The sequence below is a fragment of the Cetorhinus maximus genome, unplaced genomic scaffold (genome assembly GCF_964194155.1).
Source record: "Cetorhinus maximus unplaced genomic scaffold, sCetMax3.hap1.1 HAP1_SCAFFOLD_458, whole genome shotgun sequence".
Taxonomy (NCBI): domain Eukaryota; kingdom Metazoa; phylum Chordata; class Chondrichthyes; order Lamniformes; family Cetorhinidae; genus Cetorhinus; species Cetorhinus maximus.
The window spans coordinates 19354-39501 of NW_027596402.1; the positions used below are offsets into that span (position 1 = coordinate 19354).

Here is a 20148-nt window from a genome sequence, read left to right on the forward strand (position 1 = left end):
GTGCACCTACACCCCCGTAGTTACAATATGCCTCAAACTTCCAATTGCCATATTCATGGGCACTCTCGCCCTTTTCTTGTTTTACTCCAGTCACTGTATTCCAATTAACTGGGGCTTGCCCTAAGACTTGTGCCATTTCTGCTCTAAAGGCTCGGAAATCAGCTTGCTGCTGTGCCTGGTCTGCAGCGATATCATTACACCAGGTTCCGTCCTGATACGCTCGCCGCAGCCGTCCCCAAAACGCCTCAGGTAGTTTTATCCGGACTAACCCGCGAACGTCCCTGTTATGGAGACGGTGGCATTGCCTTATTTCCCTCAATTTTTGCCAAAACGACTCATTCCGTGTCTAGGTTTTAGTTGGGGTAATTTATTTCCAATAGCTTCATAGTGTCGCTAGGTGACAGGGACACATACGTGGTTCTCAGTTGCGCCAGGAACCCCCCGTTATAGCTCTCTGTCCGTGTATTGGCGCCTGGGCCGGCTGCCCATTTTGTGCCGGTACGGCCGCTTGAGCTGGTCTGCCTGGTTGTCCGGACACCGGGGGCACATGCTCTATCTTAATTGGGGCCACGGGTTATGGGGGTGGTGATTCCCAACCTGCTTCCCGTTGTTCCTCATATCCTGCTGCCTGTTGCACCAGCCCGTTCCAATCTATATTATCTGCGTATTGTGCAGCTACTGGTGGCTGTGGTAAAGCTGCCGAAACTGACATGAGATTTTTTGCCGGTACCAGCTCTTCATTTTGGGATTTGTTGGCCAACATTCGATTGACTCGGCCTTTTGGCTAAGATAAAGTGTAGTCGTGAAGCGATGGCTATAACCAGTCGAGCCCCATATGATGGGGTACGTAACACTGTTCGGGTGACGGTGAAGGGCAGCGAAGGAGGAGCACCCATGGATCGGGCCTTCTTCATCAAGCGGATCCTGTTGAAGGCATGTGGATTTGAAGCGGAGGAGATCTACTCCCTGCAAGACTTCCCAAGCGCTGGACATTTCGATGTGACTTTCAAGCGAGTGGCAGCTTGCGTCACGTTCCTGAAGGTGTTCGAGGAGAACAGAGACCAGCCGGAGATGAAGATCCTGACGGTGGAGCCGCTCTTTGCTCCGCCGTTGCAACGGGACCATGTGGTGACGGTGCGTCTCTGTAACCCCTACGACCCTGTCGCCGACGTGTTCACCTTCCTCGCCAGGTACGTCAACAAAGTTGGGAGCTCCAGCGAGGATAGAGACGCCTTCAGGATTTGGACATGCAAACGCCAGGTTAAGGTCACGCTCAAGACCCCGACGGTAAGGGAACCATCTTCCACCCTCCTTCCAGCTTCGCTATCGGGAGAAGCCATGGCTACTTTGTTTACGCTGGGCAACCCAAACTTTGTTGCTCATGCGGCAAGTCTGGTCATGTGGCGGCCAACTGCATCGGCGCCCTCTGCAAGAACTGCAAACAGGAAGGGCACCAGACAAAGGATTGCAAACAGACTAAGTGCTGCAACCTGTGTGGCGAGGCAGCTCACCTCTACAGGACCTGCCCCAAACGCTGCCTCAATTATGCACAGGCAGCCAAAGCCAAAGAGGGGGAAGAAGCAGAAATGCTTCGAGTCACCACTACCAAGGACACTTGCAACACTCCAACCACCATGGCCCCCAGTGAAAACAAGGGGACAAAGGAGGACACAGGGAGAGACAAGGTGGAGGAAAAGATTGAGGCAGCAGACAACCGATCAACAGCACTGCCCCCTGAACCTCCCACTCCTCAGGAGAGCGAATCAATGGAGGAGGAGGAAGCAGCGGAAAATCAGCAGGGGGAGTGGCAGCTGGTGAAGAGAGCCAAAAGGAAGAAGGGACCAAGCCACTTCCCAGACAAGAGGCAAGAGGCGTCTCCCATCCGACACGGATAACAAGGGCAGCTGCTCTTCGGACGAAGAAGTGCCTGGGCGACACCTGCAGAAGAAGCGGCAAAGCTCTAGGGAGTTGGAGGACGAGACACCTGAGCTCCAGAACATTGGAGACAATGAGGAGACCAGCGCACCCCAACTTTGCCCACAACCCGAAGAGGCCAGCGCATCCCAGCCCCAGGAATCTGGGAGCAGTGAGGCGCTCAGCGCACCCCAGCTCCGGGAAGCCGGGAGTAGCAACGCCCCAGAGAGGGAGAGGATTGGAGAAGCTTCTCCAACAGAGGACATTTCAAATCCCATTCTCTGCACGAACCCCAGATGCCACCTGAGCAGAACATTGCCAATGGGGATGTTCAGGACAGTTTCCTCAGCCCATCCAAAGTGAGGCAATTTGTAAACACTATGGGTATGCAGGAGCAGACCAAAGGCCTGGGACTCTCAGCGGCAACAGGTTTGGTAAGAGACTAAATGCTTTAAAATGGGTGTAAAGATGGTATCCATAAATGTGCATAGCATTAAATCAACTACGCGATGTGTGGCGACCTTGGATTACTTTGCCAAGGTCAAAGCTGACCTGTTGTTTCTGCAGGAGTGTGCGATACCGCACCTCAGCTACTACAGACAATGGTCACGGTGGTGGTCATACGGGCCATCGATCTGATCGGACGGATACGACTCTCGTTCCTCCGGCCTGGGTATTCTGCTGCGGGGAGGCAACTTCACTGTCTCCGAGGTTAAGGAGGTCATGGGTGGGTGCCTCCTCGTAGCAAAAGTAATGTACAAGAATGCTCCACTCCGGTTAATTAACGTGTATGCCCCGGCACAAAAGACCGCCCGGCTGGCGGTTTTTCAGCAGCTCCCACTGCTGTTGGTGACGTCCAGGCCGGTCATTGTGGGCGGTGACTTCAACTGCAACATCGATGCGGCTGGACGATCCGGCAGGGCCGACAGAAGGTTGGACGCTACGTCCAGATCCCCGATGGAAACAGTTAAGGATGCCAAGCTGCACGACGTCTTCAGCAACCCTGCAGACTGAGCACAGCATAGATACACCCGGTCGCGACCAGACGGGTCCATCCGTTTCAGGATAGACTTACTGTTTGTGTCCCGCGCATTCGCAGTCAGATCCACCGATGTCAAGCCGGTGTTCTCTGACCACTGCCTCCTACTGGTTGACTGTCACTTAGAGGAAGACCAGAGGGTGGGCAGGGGGGCATGGAAGCTAAACGTGCAACTGCTGACCCCAGAGAACATTGAGGAGCTCAAGAGGGATTACAAAGGTTGGAGAACCATGAAACCCCTCTTTGAGTCCCTGACACACTGGTGGGAAGCGATCAAGGGAAACATCAAGAGTTTTTTCATCGTCAAAGGCACCCAGAAAGCTAGAAAGGAAGAGAGGGAAATGTCCCGACTCCTGAAATACATGCAGAATCTGCTCCGGCTGCAGTCGGTGGGGGTCGATGTCAAGGAGGAACTCTAAGAGGTGAAGAGCCAGCAAGCCTAGCCCTTTGCCTCCAAGAACATCTTCCATTCCGGAGCGCGCTCCGTGGAGCAGGATGAGACGTGCTCACGTTTCTTCTTCGAAAAGGTACAGAGAGAGAGCTCTGTGATCAGCAGCCTGAAGGAAGAAGACGGCTCGGTAAAGTCAGCGCAGTCCGACATTTTGAGGATCAGCAAATCGTTTTATGCCGGATTGTATGACGTGAAGCCCACGGGCAGCACGGCCTCCCAGTCCTCCTTGTCCTCTATCACGGAGGTCTTAGTCGACAGTACACGGGAGAGGCTTGACAAACCGCGAACTCCTGACGAACTGACTTAGGCCCTTGAGTCCTTCGAGAAGAGTAAATCTCCCCAGAAGCGACGGCTTGCCGGTGGAGTTGTATTCGGCTCTGTGGGACTGGAAGGGCCCAGACCTACTAGAAGTGTACGAGAGTATGCTCCTGGCCGGCAGCATGTCAGAATCCATGAGGAAAGGCATCATCACCCTCATCTACAAGCACAAGGAAGAAAGGGAGGAAATTAGAATTTGGCGACCCATTTCACTGTTGAATGTGGACTATAAGACTCTGTCCAAGGTCATCGCCAATCGGGTCGAATCCGCTCTGGAATTGGTGATACACCATGACCAGACCTGCACTGTGCCGGGCAGGAAGATCTCTGACAGCCTGGCGCTGCTCAGGGATACGATTGCCTATGTGCAGGATAGGGGTGTGGACATTTGCCTCATCAGCCTGGATCAGGAGAAGGCCTTTCACAGAATATCGCACACCTACGTGGTGGATGTGCTTTCCAAAATGGGGTTTGGGGAGGGAATTCGATATTGGATCCAACTGCTCTACACTAACATCAGTAGCGCAGTCTCAATCAATGGGTGGGAAACAGATAGCTTTCCGATTAAATCTGGAGTCAGGCAGGGCTGACCTCTCTCGCCTGTTCTTTTCGTGTGTTGCATAGAACCCTTGGCCGAGTCCATCAGGAAGGATCCGGGCATAAGAGGAGTGACGATCCCAGGCAGTGGAGGCACTCAGGTAAAAGCCTCCCTGTACATGGACGATGTCGTCGTCTTCTGCTCGGATCCGCTGTCGGTGCGCAGACTGATCCACATTTGCGACCAGTTCGAACTGGCCTCGGGAGCCAAGGTAAATCGTGGGAAGAGCGAGGCCATGTTCTTTGGGAACTGGGCTGACTGATCCTTTGTCCCCTTCACTGTCAGGGCTGACGGCCTGAAGGTGCTGGGGATATGGTTCGGAGGGACCAGGGCATGCGTTAGAAACTGGAAGGAGCGAGTGTCTATGGTGAAAAGGAAACTGGGCATGTGGGAGCGACGCTCCCTCTCCATTGCGGGTAAGAACCTGGTCATCAGGTGTGAAGCACTCTCGCTGTTGCTGTACGTGGCGCAGGTCTGGCCCATTCCACACTCCTGCGTGGTGGCGATCACTCGAGCCATCTTCCGCTTTATCTGGAGGTCAAAAATGGATCGTGTCTGCAGAGACGCGATGTACAAGCCTCTAGATAAAGGGGAAAAAAACGTGCCCAACATCGCCCTCATACTGATGGCCACCTTTGTGTGTGGCTGCATCAAGCGGTGCGTAGACCCTCAGTACGCAAACACCAAGTGTCACTACGTGCTGAGGTTCTACCTGTCCCCGGTGTTGCGAAGGATGGGTCTGGCCACGCTGCCGCGGAACGCTCCAAGTAGTTGGACCGTGCCCTACCACCTGTCCCTGGTGGAAAAATTTATGCAGAAAAACACCTTTGACCACAAGTCCATCAGGCAGTGGTCAGCACGTAACGTCTTAGAGGCCCTGAGGGAAAAGGAGAGGGTGGACCCTGTGGGATGGTTCCCCGAGCAGACTGTCAAAGTCAGGAGTCTCACCCCCTTGGCATGTTGCCCTCGAGGTGGCTGTGGTCGGTATGAGACCGTTGTTCACATCCTTGTAGTTGGTGCCTTTGCAAAGAAGATCTGGAGAGAGATGCAGTGGTTGCTGTCGAGGTTCATCCCGAGCAGTTCTGTGACACAGGACTCTGTGCTCTACGGGCTGTTCCCAGCGACACACACCGAGACAAACATCAACTGCAGCTGGAGGATCATCAACTCGGTGAAAGAGGCGCTTTGGTCTGCCCGAAACTTGTTGGTCTTCCAGCGCAAAGAGTTGTCCCCGACCGAGTGTTGCGGACTGGCACATTCCAAGGCCGAGGACTACGTGCTGAGGGACGCACTAAAGCTTGGGGCAGCTGCTGCAAAAGCGCAATGGGGAAGGGCCGCTGTCTAAGACCTTTCTGCCACAGCGCACCGAGAGACTGGGAACTGTTTAGAGCCCCTCGGGCTGTACAGCTCAAAGTGAAAGCCTGTAAATGATTGTAATATTGTTTGTACTGATGCACCTGGTGATACATTTTGTTAAAGTTGAACCGGATTGTACCCTTGTAATGGTGTTTTTGAAATGGTTTGGAATGTGGTTGAAGATATTTTATGAATAAAGTATATTTTTGCAAAAAAAAAAGGTTCTCCCAGGACGATGCTAGCCCATTGCACTTCGGGTGTGCTGACGCCTGCGATGTCCCCAAATGCGGGATACTCGACTGTAAAATTTGTGGTAGTGGGGGACTGCGTTTGCGCTCTCCCCGATTCACAATTCAAAAAATAGATTTCATCATATCTTTCATTTTCTCTTCTATTTCTTGTCAGCAACCTTTTCTGAAAAAAGAAATATATAACCCCCAATGTGTGCTCTTCAAAATCTATACTGGACTGGTTATTTATCTTTTTCTTTCCTCCTCGCAAATATTATCCAACCCCCATTCTTTTCCTCCCTGTCATTATCAGCCGACAATTATTCCATCTATGCATCATTTTCGCCAGACCGTTTGTTTCGTGGCCGCCAAATTACTCGCGCCATTTTTAACCCCGCGTTTGCCCACTCAAAAATCTCTCTCAAACAACCCCCATCTAACACCCAACCCACCATCACAACAGTCCCCGCACTCCCAGCACCGCCCCACCCCCTATCTATCTGGACGTCTGTATAAATACAAACTCATATCAGCTATTAACTCATATGCATTCACCATTTTAAACATGTAGCAGCGACCCCTCACTATTTCAAACATGAACAAGCACCCTGTCCCCATGTTCATTCAAATTACCCCCCTCCGAAACGAACAGCAGCCTCCCACCCCCTCTGTATAATCTCCCCCTTAATCAGCCCCCTCTGTGACTCCTACCTTCTGAAACTCCTGCCCCCTCTCCTCATGTGTAAAGTCTTTCCCTGCCCCTTCTGCAGCTCACTTGCACTGCTGTAGGCCCATCAATTCACCTGTGATTATTCCTTGAAGGCTTAAATAGCGCAAAGCGAAGAAATAAACAGAAAGAAAACTGGAGAAAGGCAGATAGAAACCTAAACCCTCAGTAAAATGACCACCGGGAATCCCGTTTAACCGTCAGAATGATCGCACAGCCCAAAATACACGCATTGTCCCTGAATTATAACAAGATTTTAGGCAGCTTCACTTTAGGACTTTTCATTTCCTCTTGTGGGGCTCCTGTTCCTCACACACTGGAGGCTAACATGTAAGTTTTAGATTGCAAGGCTGGGCTACTTTAACCCCAGGATTTTCTTTTTGAAACTCCAGGCCCGCAGTCCAACAGGAACTGGTTAACCGGAGCCACCGAAAACCAGGGTCCCGGAGAGGAAATTAAATCTCAGGGTAAGAAACGGACACAAACTCACGTGGGCCCATGGAGCACGGCCTTGGAGAAGGTCTCAGGAAACTCCTGAAGAAGAAGAGTCCTTGTCCCAGTCTGGATCTTCAGATTGCAGGTTTCAAAATAAAAATTCTTTGAGGGGTGGGGGAGAAAATTAATTCCATTAAAACAGAGAGCAAAGAACATTTTCAAACAAAATAACGCAAGAGCCAATGATTCACTCTCAGTTACAACTCAGCAACATCCAAATACAAACAAGTCAAAGAGTTATAAAGCAGATTGAGACAGAGGGAACACACACGCACATTAAACCAGAGTGGGGACTAGCTCCGCACTCTGGAGGCGGTTTTCGGATTGGGTTCCTAGCCAGGTATATCCTGAATGAGCAGTTTGCAGACTCCACCCCTGGCATGTTGGGATGTCTCTCAATCTGCTCCCCAGGAGGCCTGTCCATTGATATGTTAATCCCAGGGCAGGACAACTTTCTGATTCTTCCTGTCCTTTGACGTGTTCATCCCAGGAAAACAATGTTTCAGCCATTTTCTGGTTAAGGTTAAAACTTTAACTCATCTTGTCGGGAATGTCACTGCAGTTCGAAATATCAAACACTAAACCCCCAACACAAGACTGTGCAAAGCATGTGGATTGTTACTGAGATTCCGTCTGTGATTTTTAGTGATGTCAGTGTGGATTGTGTAATCTGTGTGTGTGTGAGTGTTGCTGGTCCCATAATGTAACGCAAATGTCTCCTCGCAGCCTCTCAGTACGCCACTCATGGTCTCCTGGTACTTTTTGGATTGTCTGGAGAAGACATTGAAAGAATTAGAGTTAAACAATGCTAACACTAGCTGCACTGCGACGAGTATATGAGAGCTTATTCTTATCCAGGGGTGTATGTCCGCATTCAGCCCCCATTCCCACACTTGCTCCCACCATGTCGGATCTCTCAAGTGCTCTTCCATATCATTGATTAGCCTTTTACACACCGCCTGTAACACGTAATGCTGATTCCTCACCTTTCGTAAGACACCTTTCAACTTTGTCAGACTTTCGGGAAGGTTGGGAATTGGGGCCTGCTTAGGTTCGTCATAGTGTTCCAGGGCATGGTGGAGTGTGTCGGAGGGGTTGACTGAGACCTGACCCCTTTGTTGGACGTACATCATTCACGCGTGTCTGATAGTAACTGGGAGCCGGGGTTCCCTTGTATCCTGAGCGGGTGTGATGGTTTTCTCTGTGGGTAATTTCTAATATACAACCCTCCGTTCGGTTGTACCCGCATTTGTCCAGCACCCCCCCCCGTTCCAACTGGATGGGAGCTAATTGTGAGGCTACCTTTCCTCCTGCACCCGCTCAGTGATTCCCCGTGTATGCCCTCATTCTTGCATATGGCATGCATATCTATGGGGTAGTACCGGAGGGAGTCATTGTCTCAGATTAACCCAATGTTCTCCACTTGGTACTGAGGGTGTGGGCCCGTGTCTGCTGTGACTGAGGGGATTGCCCATACCTATCACGTTCATTTGGTTTGAGGTGCACTTCTGAATCACCGCATACACCCTGGTCACTCCTTTCAATGTACATGCGTCGATGACGCCTGGGTTCTTGTCCATCCCCCACAACCGGGCACTGTTGATCCAGCCCGGTACCTCCCCACTTTGGATCTGGCCCAGATTGTGTCTTAATTGCCCGATCATCCACCGGCCGTAAGCTGGCTTTTTTGGGTGCTGTCCTCTTGTCGTTCCTCCCTTTCTGTTAATTGGCTGGTGGCTTTAGCATGGGTCTCTATAACGTGTACGCTTTCCAATACAGATGCCACACTCTTGCCCCCTAGGGCCGCTGCCGTTTCACCACCCCTCGCTACTCTTATGAGCAAGCTGCCTCATGATCCCTTTAAGATTCGTGACCTCGGAGTTGATTCCTTGAATGTCGAGAGAGTTTACCAGGGAAGTCCCTGTGTTCACCCTTGTCAGTACATTGTTAACTAACTCTCTCTTCTGGTGGTGCCCTGAATCTAGTGGCTCCCGTGGCGTCGGCCGGCTGATTAATCACAGCCTTACTCAGTAATTTGTACAGTTTTCGTAGGGGCGCTTGGTTTCTGCAATACTCTGGCAGTCGCATACCTGCCAGGTTCACAATTACCTGTACAATTTCATGTTTAACATTATCATACAAGAGTTCACCGTCCGTATACAGTACCAGTCCATTCTGTGGCCCAGGGGTCATGTCTGGGCAAGATAGTCTCTGTGGTGTCGTCGTGTCCTGTGATAGCAGGGTGGTGTCGGTCCGGGGGTCCGCCGTTGCAGTCAACTCTCCGTGTTTGGCCCTCAAGATCCAATGCCAGGTATCTGTCATTCCCAAGTCTTCCTCCCCGGGACAGTGACCCCAGTTGTTGTTCTCCTGGGGTGTGAAGGTAAATTGCGAAAAATCTCTCACACACTGTAGCTTTCTCCTTTACGTCCCTCCTTGTGCACAGCCCACGGTGACCCTCCCCGTAGTTGAGGATTCCCCCTTTTGTCTTTCAGATGGCCGGTCCTCCAGATCGGGAATGAATCCTAAACCACTTGGCCTACACAGTACGGACTGCTCGTTGCCCGTTTTCCCCCCGCTGCCTGGTAATTTAGTCTTTCTTACTTACATCATACCTTTTCAGTTGCGACCAGTGTTTCCACCTAGCTTTTCCCTTCATATCGGCGCAGGCACGTGAATAATTCCGTACGGTCCAGTCCATTTTGGGGCAAAACCTGGTTGGCTAGGGGTGATTTGAACAAACACCATGTCTCCGACCTCAGCCGGTGGTGACGGGGGTCCCCCTTTTGTCCTCTCTTCTAAATCCCTGATAGCCTGTTGGTCCTTCACTTCCTGTTGTAATTCCTTTAGCTGTCCATCCAATTGCTTAATATCGTTTTTAATTTTATCTCTGATGGGTCCCATATCCTCACTTCCGGTGGCTCTGCCCTCTGGCAAGCGCATCGCCCTCCCGGTCAGCAACTCATAAAGGGGTTTATCTTAAATCCAGCATTTTTCAGTGTCCTTATGACTATCAGAGGAGAGCTCCGATGTGGCCCCTTTCCGATTCTGACGCTATTAGGATATCATCTGCATATTATAAGATTGTACTGTTGTTAGACTCTACGTCGCACGGACTCAGCTTCTCACTCGTGACCCGATGGAAGATGTTGGGGCTGTTGTGGAATCCCTGTGGGAGCCTCGCCCATGTTCACCGTCTCCCTCCCACTGTGAAAGCGAATTTATCTTGGGATTCCTGGTCCAGTGGTATCGACCAAAATCCATTGGCTACATCTAACACTGTAAATATTTTATGTTCGGGTTTTTACAATTAAAGCACACCTCGGGTTTAGGAACGGCTGCTGCAGTGGCCACCATTTCAGTGGGGTCTGTAACCTCACTGCCGACACCTTTATCTTAGTTTTCCCTATGTGGTTATCTACCCCGGTGGCCCATCTTCCTCGATCATATGTGTTCTTGTCTACTAGCCCGGGCCCGGTGTCTAGGATCGCCTGGTGGGCCCGGTGTTTAGGATCGCCTGGTGGGCCCAGGCCTGGTGTTTAGGATTGCCTGGTGGGCCAGGCTAAGGCCATCCTTGTACAATTGCATAATCTGTACATCGTCTCGGTTCAGCGCAGCACCTACAACCCTGTAGTTACAATATGCCTCAAACCTCCGATTGCCATATTCATGGGCACTCTCGCCCTTTTCTTGTTTTACTCTAGTCACTGTATTCCAATTAACTGGGGCTTGCCCTAAGTCTTGTGCCATTTCTGCTCTAAAGGCTCGGAAATCAGCTTGCTGCTGTGCCTGGTCTGCCTGGTTGTCCGGGCACCAGGGGCACATGCTCTATCTTAATTGGGGCCACGGGTTACGGGGGTGGTGATTCCCAACCCGCTTCCCGTTGTTCCTCATATCCTGCTGCTTGTTCCACCAGCCCGTTCCAATCTACATTATCTGCGTATTGTGCAGCTCCTGGTGGCTGTGGTAAAGCTGCCGAAACTGACATGAGATTTTTTGCCTGGACCAGCTCTTCATTTTGGGATTTGTTGGCCAACATTCGATTTACTTTCTTACTTAACTCTACGTGTTGTCTTAACATTAGGATCCAGGCTTCATCATCTTTGTCTTTTTTCTGATTATCCCACCATTTTCTCTGATCAGCGGGTGAGTCAAATGGGTTCCAATTGTTCTTTATCATTTTGCCTATCGATTTCTTATTTTTGTCAGCTCAATGCTGTGTCAAGGATCCCTCTGGTCCCCACTCGAGTTTGTCACCACTGGCCATCTCTGGGTAAGACGGTCGGGGTATAGTTGTTGTCAGCGGTATGGTTCTTACCCTGGGTCCTTTCTGACCGAACTCGTTACTTGCGGCTAATACCGGATGTAATTATAACAATCTATAAGACAAGCGAACTACCCCACCCTTACCACCCCTTGAACTATTGCCTGGAGCCCAGGTTTCTGATACGTGGGGCGCCTGACGGTTCCTGGATCGGGACGGAGTCGGATTTAGTATGAATAAAAATGAATTCACACTGACTCATCCCATTTCCCCGTCGGTGTCCTGCATCCTTCGGGCCCTGCTCGCAGCACCAATTGAAAGGTCCGAGGAATACTCTGGGACAAAATTTCAACACTCGGAGTCCAGATGCAATATTCAAGTGGTTCCTTTATTACACATGCAGGGAGAAAATGCTGGGAAATTCGGGCGCTTCTCCACCGAGGTTGAAATGAGCACAGTTTATATATCTTTTACTATCAGTTACAACTTAATGGTATTCGTTAGACAAAGGCCACAGCACAATGACCCCCCCGGTGGGCTGATAATTGTGTTCTTGTACAGTAATTGCAGTGCAGGGACTGGGCATTGTCCTTTTGAAGATTGCTATCAGACGGTGCGAAATGGGCTTCCCCATCTCTTGATTGAGTTATCCCGTGTCCCCGCCCGTGTGTCTCCCATTTCCTAACTGCAAATTTACAGCTGAGCCCTTTGTACAAGTTTATAGCTTTCATGTAAGGCTGCGACTGTTTGTGTATGCTTTGGTGCCTTAGCTGCTGGTCCTGGCTAGTACTTTAAAATAAATCCAAATTTTCTGCATCTTCAACGTCGATGTCCTTTTGAAGTTCAAGACTATGCTCATCACAGTTGACAACATTTTGAATCTTTGTATCAACTGCAAATGTTGAAGTCGTGCCCTGCAAACCACAGTCTAGAGCATTAATATATATCAGAAAGAGCAAGGGCCCCACAACTGACCCCTGAGGAACCCCACTACAAACCTTCCTCCAATCTGGAAAACAACCATTTATCACTACTGTTTCCTGTCACTCAACCAATTTCTTATCCAAGTGCCTACTTTCCCTTTTATTCCAGGAGCTAGAATTTTGCTCACAAGTCTGTTGTGTGGCACTGTCTCAAATGCCTTTTGAAAATCCATATACACCACATCAACAGCATTTCCTTCATCAGCCTTCTCTGTTACCTCCGCAAAACTCCAAGTTAGTTCAACATGATTTTCCCTTGATGAAGCCATGCTGACTTTCCTTAATTATCCTGCACTTGTCTAGGTGATTATTGATTTTATCCGGTACTATAGTTTCCAGAAGTTTCCCTACCACTGAGGTCAAACTGACTGGTCTGTAGTTGCCAGCTTTATCCTTGCAACCCTTTTTGAACAAGGGTGTAACATTCACAATTCTCCAGTCCTCTGGCACCTCGCCGGTGTCTAAGGAAGACTGGAAGACTCGGATGCATCTCATCCGGTCCTGGTACCTTATCTGTTTTAAGTAAAGATAGCCTTTCCAACACCACCTTCCTATCAATTGTAAATTCTTCTACTGTACCAGTTACCTCCTCTCTCACCTCGGCCTGGGTAGCATCGTCTTCCTTTGTAAAGACAGACGTTACTTGTTCAATACCTCCACTATTTCTCCAGCCTCCACGTGCAAGTCCCGTTTGTTGTCCCTAATCCGCCCTACCCTTTCTTTTACCAACCTTTCTTTTTATATACATGTTGATAGAAGACCTTGAAATTCCCTTTTATGTTCGCTGGAAGCTTCTTTTCAGGCTCTCTCCTTGCTTTTCTTATTAGTTTCTTCACTTCCCTTTTGGTCTTTCTATATTTAGCCTGATTGTCGATTGTAGTTTCCACCTGACATATGTGCACTCCTTCCATTTCAACCTCACCTCCATCTCTCATCATCCAGGGGCGTTCTGGATTTATTTGTCCGACCTTTCCCTGCAAGGGAATATACCTTGACATTGTCTACAATACTTTCTCTCTGAACATGGTCCATTGTTCAGCCACTGTCTTTTCCGCCAACATTCGATTCCAACTCACTTGACTCAGGTGCATTGTCATCTCATCGAAGTTGTCTTTCCCCCAATTAATTATCCCTGCTCTGGATTGTTCTCTGTCCTTTTCCATGGGCAATCTAAACCTTATGATACAATGATCACCGTCCCCTCGAGGCTCTCCCAGTGATATTTGACCACTTGGGCCAACTCATTGCCCAGAAGCAGGTCCAGCAGTGCCTGCCCTCTGGTTGGATTGGAAAGATGCTGCCGCCGAAAATGATCTTAAGCACATTCCAGGAACTCTGGCCCCTCTTGTCCCTTTGCACTATTCCTATCCCAGTGTGAATTTGAATAGTTGAAGTGCCCCATTACGATTACTCTATAATTCTTGCACCTCTATGAAATTACTTTGCAAATTTATCTCTCCACATCCCTTCCACTAGTTGGCGATCTATATACTACACTGATCAATGTCATTGCAACTTTTTCATTCCTTAGCTCTAGCCAGAGAGATCCTGTCCTTGACCCCTCTGGGACATCCTCTCTTTCCAGTACTGTAAAGCCACCTTTAACCAATATCGCCGCTCCCATCCACCCCCGGCCGTTTCCCCCCTTTCCTGTCTCTCCCAAACACCGAGAATATTTAATGCCCAGTCCTGCCCTTCTTTGAGCCAAACCTGTCGCATCGTGGCCCTGCCTGCTGTTTTGGGAACTCTGGCCATCATGTCAGGGTTAGGTTCCCCTCTGGAACTGGTGCTTTCCCCTCTGGATAGCTAGCTGTGTGCCTGCCGTCAGCATTGCTGACCTGGGCTTGTGGATTACTGGATGTCAGCTTTGCCTCAGCTCCTACATCTGGTTCATCTGCTGCTTATGCCTTTGTCACCAGAATCCTTTTCGACACATGGAGAATTTGTGCCACACAGTACTGCTTCTGGCAGCTGGAGATTCGCACGGTTTCCCTTCTCGGCAATGACAGTGTACAGCTTGGGGTAAAATGGTGTATCCGTTCTCCCTCAGATTCTTTTGTCTCAGCAGTATTTGATCAGACTGTCTCGTGCCCCCCCACCGCCCGCCTTCAGTGGTCTCCATAAAGCTTTGCAGCAGCCTCTGCATTTTTTCAGCATCATGATCTCAGACCTCCTGATCTACACTGATCTCCCTCAGCTCTGGCATCTTGCTGTTGCTTTGTATCCAAGTAGCAGCTCAGCTGGTCTCTTCCTGTTGTGTGTGTCTGTGTGGAGTTGTTCAGTACATGGCCACTAAGTTTTTTCAGGGTTTTAACCTCCAAATCCACTCACCCAATATTAGTTTGTTCTTTTGAGACTTTAACCATTCAGGCAACAGAACACAATCTAGTAATGTAACTCAGGAACGTTTATTAAGCACCAAAAATAAGAATTAACCAATTAGGCAGTGAATTTACTGACTTAATACAGTTTTTACTTCTCCATTCAAGCTAGGCTCACTTGCTCTCTCTCTCTCCCGTCTCTCTCCCCCTCCCCCCTCTCTTTCTCCCTCTCTCTCCCCCTCCCCCCTCTCTCTCTCCCTCTCTCTCCCCCTCCTTCCCCCTTTCCCTCTCTCTCCCCCTCCCCCCCCCTCTCTCTCTCTTTCTCCCTCTCTCTCCCCCTCCCCCCTCTCTCTCTCCCTCTCTCTCCCCCTCCTTCCCCCTCTCCCTCTCTCTCCCCCTCCCCCCTCTCTCTTTCTCCCGTCTCTCTCCCCCTCCCCCCTCTCTCCCTCTCTCTCACTCCCCCTCCCCCCCTCTCTCTCTCTCTCCCCCTCCCCCCACCTTTTCTCTATCAGTTCTGTGGTCTTCTGCTCCCAGTTCAATCTTCAAATTCATAGTGCCTGACAGCTTAAAGCTGGTGCTTTTAACTCTTTCCAAAGTACAACCCATGTGCACGATGAGTTCTATTTTTGGATTATGTTAGGAGAGTGTGGTGCCCAACACTACTGATTAACATTTAGACTCATTCACCTAAATGTTACAAATTAATTTTTAAAATAGTGAAAGTGCAAATTGGTACATAGCGTCATAGAAATTACAAAGTTACAGAAAGTACAAACAGTCTACACAAATGCATATATCAGTGCATAGAGATTACTGCTGTATTAAACTTAAGGTAACAAGGTTACCTTGAGGTCACCCCACCAGCCTCTGCATTCGAAGGATCATCCTCCGCCATTTCCGCCAACTCCAGCATGATGCCACCACCAAACACATCTTCCCTTCACCCCCCCGGTGGCATTCCGCAGGGATCGTTCCCTCCGAGACACCCTGATCCACTCCTCCATCAGCCCCAACACCTCAACCCCCTCCCACAGCACCTTCCCATGCATCCGCAGAAGGTGCAACACCTGTCCCTTTACTTCCCCTCTCCTCACCGTCCAAGGGCCCATACACTCCTTTCAAGTGAAGCAGCATTTCACTTGCACTTCCCTCAATTTAGTCTACTGCATTCACTTCTCCCAATGGGAGAGACCAAACGCAGACTGGGTGACAGCTTGGAGGAACACCTCCGGCCTGTCTGCAAGTATGACCCAGACCTCCCTGTCGCTTGCCATTTCAACACTCCACCCTGCTCTCATGCCCGTCCTTGGCTTGCTGCATTGTTCCAGTGAAGCTCAACGCAAACTGGAGGAACAGCACCTCATCTTCCGACCAGGTACTTTACAGCCTTCCGGACTGAATATTGAGTTCAACAACTTTAGATCATGAACTCTCTCCTCCATCCCCACCCCCTTTCCGATTCCCCTTTTTCCAGTAATTTATATGTATTTTTCTTTTCCCACCTATTTCTATTATTTTTCAATGTATTTCCATCCATTGTTTTATCTCTACCTTTTAGCCTATTTCGATCCCTTCCCCCCACCCCACCCCCACTAGGGCTATCTGTACCTTGCTCGTCCTGCTTTCTACCCTTAATGTCACCATTAGCACATTTCTTAGCTAATATCACCACCGTGAACACCTCTTTGGCCTTTTGTCTATGACATCTTTTGGCAATCTCCACCTATCACTGGTCCTTTATCCAGCTCTACCTGTCCCACCTCCCCTTAAACCAGCTTATATTTCACTTCTTTTCTATTTTTTCTTAGTTCTGGTGAAGAGTCATACAGACTTGAAACGTTAACTGTGCTCCTCTCCGCAGATGCTGTCAGACCTGCTGAGTTCCTCCAGGTATTTTTGTTTTTGTTTTGGATTTCCAGCATCTGCAATTTTTTGCTTTTATCTTAAGGTAACAAGGTACAGGTACAAGATATAGACTAATATATCACAGGTTCATAAAGAATAAAAGTCACAGGAACTACACAGCTACAAAAACCGATTACAGAACTTCACTAAATTTACAGAGACGAGGATGGTTATATATTTACAACACTCCCAGTTTAAAAAGACTAAGCTGGTTCTGATTAATTGTTTAGAACCTTGCAGTTGTTTTACTTCACACAATAAACCTTTTAAATTTCTTCATTTAAATTTTGAAATGCAATCTGAATTTCAATTGCTAGGAAGCACAATGACGCTACATTCTAATCGAATCAACATTGACTGACTTCAGAGCACTGGCTTGGGGCCGTGTGGTGTGTCCACTCGATCAAGTGTGGATCTGACTTTTAACAAGGGCCTAGTCATGTGATGCACTAATGTCCTGTATTGACTACAATTCAGCAAAGTCATGTTGGGTTAATTGATGAACATACTTCGATTGGTTGATCACTAAACATAACTGAACTACAAGCTAATTATTAAAGCTAAACTTTCTACAAATCCCCACCCTGAGGATAAAAGGCTTCAGCATTTGATGGCTCACATAACAATTCTGTCCCTGCTTTTTGGAGCAGCCCAGCTCAAATCAGTTGTGCCTCTCTGAAGTCTCCGGGTGAGGTGTTTGTTTTTTTGATTGATGGGATGTGGGTGTCGCTGGCTCGGCCAACATTTATTGCCCATCCCTAATCGCGTTTAGCTGGACTTTTCACAAACCTTCACTCCCTCCACCACCGATGCACAGTAGCAGCAGTGTGTACCATCCCCAAGATGCACTGCAAAAATTCACCAAGGCTCCTTGTACTGCACCTTCCAAACCCACCACCGCTACCACCTAGAAGGAGAAGGGTAGCAGACACATGGAATCACCACCACCTGGAAGCTCCCATTCAAGCCCCTCACCATCCTGACTGGGAAATATATCACCTTTCCTTCACTGTCACTGGGTCAAAACCCTGGAACTCCCTCCCTAACAGTGCTATGGATGCACCTACACCACATAGACTGAAGCAGTTCAAGAAGGCAGCTCACCATCACCTTCTCAAGGGTAACTAGGGATGGGCAATAGATGCTGGTCTAGGCAGTGATGTCCACACCCACGAATAAGTCTTCACCCCTTTGTAGTGCCAGGTTAGGCCGCATTCACTGAGCTACGATGATCTGTGAGACCCTCTGGGGATTGGACTGGAGCGTTCTGCCAGATCTGTCGAGGCTTCAGAATCGCATCTTCAAGATGCCAATATTCTCCTCTACCAACGTGCAGGTAGCGGTATGAGGCTCACTAACTTAACTGTTTAATTGATGTCTAGATGTCTTCTAGAGTTCTTATCTGCCTGTGCTTGGTACAAGTTAATTTTAAAAAATGGTGAAAGTACAGAGTGACACGTTGCCATACAGAAATTACAAAGTTACAGAAGGTACATACAGTCTACAGAAATACATATAGGCCAGACTTTTCACCTGGGCGGGCGTGCGCCCGACTTGAACAAGTGTAAAATGACGGGCGATGGCGGCGGGCGAGTGTCCTGGTGTCATCGCGCACTCGTGCGATATTTCGCTCGGCGGACCCACGCAGAAGTCGGAGCCGCGCCTGCCATTGATAAAGAGGCCAGTTAAGGCCCTTAGCAACTCAGCTGATGCTGATTGAATGTTCCCCGTGCGACTTGTCAGTCCTTGCACAGGCAGGTGGGCAGCCCACAATTCGCTAAACCTCATCCACGTGCGGCGTAAGAAGGGTCAGCAGCATTGTCGATGTGAGTAGTGAGGAGTTTTGGAGATAACTTGCTGCTGGTGGCTTATTGGTACTTGTCAGCTGAATCTCTGATCGGGGCTTCATTCAGAGCATTTCCACACGTCATTCCAGGACTCGTTGGTGTCTTCCAGGCCCCCTGAGGATTCGGATCGTGTGGACCCTTCCAGGTATCAGACAGCCTTGTGGTCTCTGCTGGAGGCACCTCCTCTGAGGAGGGAGGGGCAGAAGGGGGAGGAGGCCAAGTGTCCCAATGCAGGTCCAGGGGAGTGACCTGCGGGAGGAGAGTTGCAGGCACAAGGGGCGCAGGGCCAGCAGGTAGTCCAAGGCACAAGGGGCCGCAGAAGATGCCACTATCCTGCTGCCAGGGTTTACAGGCAGTGATGTAGCTACTTCAATATGTCTGAGGTGCAATGCTGAAGGTGGCTCCATCGTTCCAGCGAGACTGTGACCTCCATTTGTCAGATGATCGGGCCTGAGATGACCTCCGACTGCGTGGATGGACACTTCATGCCAGTGGCTCTGAAGGTCACTGTGGCCTTCAATGTCTATGCCTCTGGCTCTTTCCAGGGCTCAGTGGAGCATCTGTGTGGAGCCTCCCAATCAGCTGTCCACAGTTGTGTCAAGCTGGTGACAGAAGCTCTGTTCAGGCGGGTATTGACTTCACTCATTTCCGTAAGACGAGGCCAGCCAGGCTGAGCGAGCCAGAGGCTTTGCAGCGATTACTGGGATGCCCTCCCATCCTGGGTGCAAGTGGGTAAGCCGGATGCCTTCGTCAACAGGAAGGGATTCCCCTCCATGAACGTGCAGATAGTGTGTGACCATAGGATGCAGATTCTGCAAGTCTATGCAAGGTACCCAGGCAGACCCCATGTCACTTACATCCTGAGACACTCCCAGGCGTCAAGGCTATTCAGTGCTACAGCCCATCTGGATTGATGGCTCCTGGGAGACTAGTGCTATCCCCTGAAAAGGTGGCTCATGATGCCTCTCCGTCATCCAAGAGCAGCAATACAACAGGAGCCAAGCCTCCAAAGGGGGGTGGTAAGAGAGGACCAAAAGACTTCAGAAGATGCGCTTCCGATGCCTGGACCGTTCGGGGGAGCACTACAATAACCCCCCAGAGCGGGTGTCACTGATAGTGCTTGCATGCTACGCTCTCCACAATCTGGCAATGGCAAAGGGGGACCCACTGGAGGAAGAGGATCTTGACACAGCTCCATAGGCCACAGATGATGAATCCCGGAGTGAGTCCGAAGAGGAGCACAGTGAGGAAAACGCTGAGGGTGTGGAGGGAGACTCAGTAACGTCTATGGAGGCAGGGATGCCTTGATCCAACGCTCCTTCAGCTAGGCTGCCAAATAAGAACTACCACCTCATGCCAGGGCTGCCACCTCCATCCTGGATCACAGAAATCACCCTTTCCTTGGGCCCCAAGATACACTCAGTGCCTGTGCAATAAAGTTTTGAGCCACCCACATCCAGCATTACATACCGGCGTACCCTGCACCTACAAAATAAATGAAACAGACACACGCCAATAACACAAAAGCAAATATAATTTAATGTTGGAAGTCACATAGTATTGAAGGGAACAATATCCGCTGTTGGTGGTCACACCATTAAAACAAGATAAACAAAACAGGGAACAATAGATGACCGGTGACCAGTCCCTCTTGTTCTTAAGGTGCTTTAAACTTGCGTTTACGGGTGCTCTCCCCTCACTGG

General features: G+C 49.7%; 1 non-coding gene across 1 annotated transcript; it reads left to right on the forward strand.

Annotated features, from left to right (window-relative positions):
• Positions 1-5858: 5858 nt before the first annotated feature.
• On the forward strand, positions 5859-6021 carry LOC144673765 (U1 spliceosomal RNA). The gene has a single exon (XR_013574414.1). It is a non-coding gene; the product is annotated as a U1 spliceosomal RNA (small nuclear RNA).
• The last annotated feature ends 14127 nt before the right edge of the window (positions 6022-20148 follow it).